At 45.5% G+C, this 6,000-nt stretch overlaps 1 pseudogene; it reads right to left on the bottom strand.

The window, feature by feature from the left end:
- Positions 1 to 333: 333 nt before the first annotated feature.
- LOC102438330 lies at positions 334 to 772 on the bottom strand (annotated as a pseudogene).
- Between the last annotated feature and the right edge of the window lie 5,228 nt (positions 773 to 6,000).

Raw genomic sequence — 6,000 nt, forward strand, 5'->3', positions numbered from 1 at the left:
GGAGCAGACTGCCCTACCTCAATGTGAGGGGGGGGAAATGACACTTAAAAACTCAAGTGGCTAAAGTTGATCATGTCTGATATCTCCCCTCTCCCCACTGCAACTTTCTTTCCTTTTCTTTCTTTCTTTTTTTAGAACATCTTAAATTTTTAATCCTTTTATTACAGGTTATCTAAGACCACTTTTGACTAAGAAAACTAGAAAGTTAGTAACTGCCACAAGCAAACACCAGGTAGCCTGTGGCAATTTTCCACAGAGTCCTGCTTTGCTGGGTTTGTGAATGCTCCGCTCGGGGTCTCTGCTCACACTCGCTGGAATTAATTGTGGTAGATTTTAGTCCACAGGTCGCTTTTCTGCATATTTCTTTGTAAACTCTTCAGCATTCTTGCAGAATTTTTTACGGTCTTTAGAGTATTCTTCAGCTAGGTCAGCCTGAAGGGGGTGCTCAGGCTGGAGGTCATTCACCAGTGCTATGAGAGACTGGATTACTTGGTTTTCGTTGCTGACTTCCAGTTTTCAGCACTAATTACCAGCACACAGACCTGTCCCTTTTCATCGATGTTGGGGTGATAGATCTTTGTTTCAAATGTAATCTTCAGTGGTTTGAATGAGTATTCTGCTGGAAAGTTGATTTCCATTCTGAAGGCCCCCTTATCATATGGAGGGTTGTCAGGAACAATAAGTCCTTGCCAAGTTAATAAATTAGCTTCATCAACTTGGACATTACTGAAGTTTTCATTCCACATTTGCAGATTTCTTCAAGCTCCTTCATCACCTCCTGCTGGCCGTTGTCTTGGATCTGGTCACTTTCTTTTTTTATATATATAATAAATTTTTTATTGATTTCAAAGAGGAAGAGAGAGAGAAACATCAATGATGAGATGCTGGGGTCCAATCCCAGCGGGTCCAGGGGTCCCCAAAGGTGTGGACGGAGTCGGCGAAGAAGGAATGACACGAAGACAGCCTTCAGTTGATCAGCAGCCTAGTCAGGACCTCTAGCCAGGATCTCCAGCCAAAGTTCTGGTCGGAGTTCTGGTTAGGAACTGATCAGGATCTGATGTTTATTGTCTTGTTATATCCATATTTATACCAGCCGATTTTAATCCTGTCAATTTCTATTACAAAGGTTAGGGCGTTTCTTATCTCCATTCCAGGGAGTAAAGATTATGTAGCTTAACTACCCGCCTGGCACTTAATTAAGGGGTTGTATCCCCTCCCTAACCTCAGGGAAAGATCCCCACCTGGGGAAACAACCTTTCTCGGAGAGGTGACCTTGGTTAAAACACATGGCGCTAAAGAGAGCAAACATATTAAGAACAATATGCTATATATGCCAGGTCCCTTGAAACATATGCTGTGCAGATGTTTCTTTCCTGCAGCAACTGTGTCAAGCAGCAAGGATGGACCGGCTCCCGGCAATGAGAGAGTATCATTGATGGGCTGCCTCCTGCACACCCCCTACTGGGGATTGAGGCTGCAACCCAGGCATGTGCCCTTGACCAGGATCAAACCTGGAACCCTTCAGTCTGCAGGCTGACACTCTATCCTCTGAGCCAAACTGGCTAGGGCCCCAGAGAAGAAGGAAGAGAGAGAGGAAGGGAGAGAGAGAGGAAGGGAGAGAGAGAGAGTGCATGCCCCCCACTGGGGATTGAGCCCACAACCCGGGCATGTGCCGTGATCAGGAATCGAACCTTGACCTCCTGGTTCATAGATCGAAGCTCAACCACTGAGCCACGCCAGCCAGGCTTCCACTCCAGCTTTCTCCCTTCCTTCCTCCCTCCCTTCCTTCCTTCCTTCCTTCCTTCCTTCCTTCCTTCCTTCCTTCCTTCCTTCCTTCCTTCCTTCCTTCCTTCCTTCCTCTCTTTCTTTCTTTCATTCTTTCTTTTCTTTCTCTTTCTTTTTTTGAAGGCTGGGAATCTAAGATCAAGATGCCAGCATGGTCATTTTCTGGTGAGAACTTTTTACTGATTTGTAGATGGCTGTCGTTTCCCTCTGTTTTCACAAGAAAGAGAAAGGGTGAGGGGGGAGGGAGGAAGAGAGAGGGAGAGGGAGAGGGAGAGGGAAAGGGAGAGGGAGAGGGAGAGAGAGAGAGAGCCACTCCAGCTTTCTTATAAGTTGTCAAGGACAAATTAAAAATCTTGCCTTCTCTACAATTAGGAGTAATACTGTTTATGTATATGGTAAAAATGCAGATATCTTTCCATGAGGGTCAGTACAGGTTAATGGCTAACCCAAGTCCTAACTCAGCTGCATGGATCTCAACTTCTCTTTCCTAGAGAGAGCTAGAGGAGAAAGGTTGGGTTCAAGGGTGACTTCTTCAAATGGGATAGATGTAACATCAGCCACATTAGGCCCGCATATGACCAGGGCTCAGATATTTTGGGGGGATTCTTTGCACCATCCTTCATTCCCACTACTCTTATCCACTGAAGAAGAATCTTTATCTCTGGCCTTGCTCCATCAAAGCTATTCTATCAGAAGTGAGTGGCTTATTTCAGAAACCCGGATGTGTGCCCTGACCAGGAATTGAACCGTGACCTGGTTTATGATTCATGGGTCGGTGCTCAACCACTGAATCACACCAGAGAGGCCACAATGTACATTTATAAATAAGCTTTGGTCCTCTTTCTCTTCGATGAGGCAATGGAGCAGCCTCTCCAGCAGAGGCAGAGCTGAAGATCTTTGTGAAGACCTTGACCGGCAAGACCATCACCCTCAAGGTGGAGCCAGTGACACCATTGAGTGTCAAAGATAAAACCCAAGATAGGGAGGGCATCCTGTCTGACCTGCAGAGTCTGATTTTTATGAGCAAAGAGCTGGAAGATGGCTGCACTCTCTCAGACTACACTATTCAGAAAGAGCCCACCCTGCATGTGGTGGCATCATGGAGCCCTCCCTCTGCTAGCTCACTGAGAAGTGCAACTGTGATAACATGACCTGACACACCCTCCCCCCACCAGCACTGTCTTCTTGGGGCTACACCAACAATCTGTGCCTCAAGAAGATCAAATAAGGCCCCTCTACCACCTTCTTGGCCCTTCAGGGCAGCCTTCTGCCTGAACCCTGAGACCCTGGGGCCTCAATGAAGTTTCCCTTTCATTGACTGGAACAGGAAAAAAAAAGCGGGAGCAGGGGGCGGGGGAGAAGTTTTAATGTCATAGAGAGATGCTTACTTGAAAGTGAAGTGAGTAGGGTATACATTTTTATGTACCAGAGTAATAATAAGAGTAGCAGTTGCCGTTTACCGGGTGCTTTCCTAATAGCTTTACTTGTATCAACTCTTTTGATCCTCATTCAGACTTAAAGGATAGGGACAGTTTTTGCTCCCATTTTATAGATGATGAAACAGAGGCTCAGAGCCCTGGCTAGTTGGTTGGACTGTCATCCTGTACACCAAAAGGTTTCCAGTTCGATTCCCAGTCAGGGCATATACCTAGGTTTGGGGTTCGATCCTCGGTCTCTCACATCAGTGTTTCTCTCTCTCTCTCTCTCTCTCTCTCTCTCTCTCTCTCTCTCTCAAATCAATAAACATATCTTCAGGTGAGGATTAAAAACCAAACAAAGAAACAGAGGCACAGAGAAGGTGGGACTTGCCCAAAGTCACACAATGAATACATGGGAGCAGGGGCTAGAATTCAAACCCAGGTTCTCTGGTTCCAGAGTCCATGCTTGTAACCAAAAGCAGTTAGGACAAGGCACATGATCACTTTGTGGTTATCTCTGTGAGTTAGGATTTTGTTACTTATCCTTACTTTACTACCCTTCCCCTTTCTGACCGTTAATGCCAAGTTGTTTCCCAGCCTCCAGGCCTTTTCATTCCAATAGACCAGCCGTGGGCAAACTACGGCCCGCAGGCCGGATCCGGCCCGTTTGAAATGAATAAAACTAAAAAAAAAAAAGACCGTACCCTTTTATGTAATGATGTTTACTTTGAATTTATATTAGTTCACACAAACACTCCATCCATGCTTTTGTTCCGGCCCTCCGGTCCAGTTTAAGAACCCATTGTGGCCCTCGAGTCAAAAAGTTTGCCCACCCCTGCAATAGACAGTTCCTCCCTGACTCACTGTTCTATTAACTGCTATTCAGTCTTCTACTATCAGCCTAAATGTATCTTCACAAGAAGCCACCCTGAGTTCCTATGCAAGGTTGGCTTCTTCACAACTTCCTATTTTTTTTAGTATTGAGCACAACCGTACTTAATGATTTCTGGAATAAGTTTTTTAAACAACTGTCTTTCCTGCCATCCCTCTCCTTCTTTGCTGTAGGCTCCATGAAAGCCAGGCCTGGGTCTGTCTTTATCACCTTCAAATGCCCAGAACAATGCCTGACCCACAGTAGATGCATGAGAGGATCTTATTGTGTAGCAGACCAGCAGAGCAGACAGGTTGGGAGGAGGCACAGCCTAGGGCAGGGGTCCTCAAACTACGGCCCGCGGGCCACATGCAAATACAAATATTGTATTTGTTCCCGTTTTGTTTTTTTACTTCAAAATAAGATATGTGCAGTGTGCATAGGAATTTGTTCATAGTTTTTTTTTAAACTATAGTCCGGCCCTCCAACGGTCTGAGGGACAGTGAACTGGCCCCCTGTTTAAAAAGTTTGAGGAACCCTGGCCTAGGGGTTCCTATCTCTGTGTTCTAATACGGATGCAGTGGAAGGTGCTAGAATCAGAGAGGTACTTCTGAATTAAAATAGTGACTTGGCAAGCTGGGCAAACTTGGACTACAACCCTCACATTCTGAGATCTGCTTTCTCTTCCATAATATTGGGTTGATAATATTACCTCACACTTACTAGAGTGCATAAGTGACACCAGGTAGGTACTTAGTAGTTAAATGGATTTATTGAACATTTGGGGAAGAATTAAATGTGAATATTTTCAAGTTTCTTAACTTGTCTGAGTCTGTTTTCTAATCTATACCATGGAATAATAAATAAATGAATATATCTATTTTTATGGGATTCTTGTGAGAATTCAAAGAGATAATCTATACAATGTACAGAACCCAATGACTGGCATAGAGTAAATGCTCAATTAAGGTTAACTATGATTGTTCTTGTTAGGGGTAAAGCACTTTCTGCAGTGCCTGGTGCACAGCAGGTACGCCTACATAGAAGGTGCATAGTGTTATTGACTTGGCCTGGGCTAAGTTCCACCCAGTTCCTCCTAAAGCTGTGTCCTGGCCCTGGGTGCACTCCTAGGTTCCAGAGTTGGTATTGAATGGATATCACCCCATGGCTGCCATCAGCTACTGCAGCCTCGGCCTCAGATCATACCGTGCTCTAGGGCTGTTCCATCCAAACAGTAGAACACCCCTGTGCATTTCCTTAGGAGACCAGGAACAGTGGAGACTGAACAGAGGGACTAGATTTGAGAGATAATTCAAGAAGGTATAGTCAACAGGACTTGATGACGAGTTAGGTGTCCAGGAGCAAGGAGGTGGATTTGTCTAAGGTAGGTTCTCAATAATCTCAGATTGTTGCACTGGCAAGCCTGATGGGCGATTTTGCCCAACAGGACATTTGGCAATGTCTGGAGACATTTGTCGCAACTGGAGTTGGGGTGCTACTGGCATCTAGTGGGTAGAGACCAGGATTACTGCCAAATGTCCTACACTACACAAAGCAGCTCCCCACAATAAAGAATTACCCAACCCAAAATGTCAAGAGCGCCTGGTCTGGGATGATTTTCAGAGTTTTACCTGGGCATTCAGGGCATCAAGAAAAGTCGTGAAAAGCCTTCCACAGGCGCTGTTACTACCTATACAGCTAAAGGATTAGCTAAGTCAGGAAAACCCTATCCAGGAACTAACACAGCCTATAGGATTCTCTAAAGTGACAGAAAGGGGCCCTGCTCCTGGCCCCACTATATTGGGAGCTGACCAACTGACGACTCCCACCTCCGGTTCAGGGATGGGGGCACAAAGGCATTCTGAAGTCTCAGGAAGCTGGCCCATTTAAATGTGCGCTGCCCAAGAGAAAGGCATCTAAGAAACC

The sequence above is a fragment of the Myotis lucifugus genome, unplaced genomic scaffold, assembly GCF_000147115.1.
Source record: "Myotis lucifugus unplaced genomic scaffold, Myoluc2.0 scaffold_138, whole genome shotgun sequence".
NCBI lineage: Eukaryota > Metazoa > Chordata > Mammalia > Chiroptera > Vespertilionidae > Myotis > Myotis lucifugus.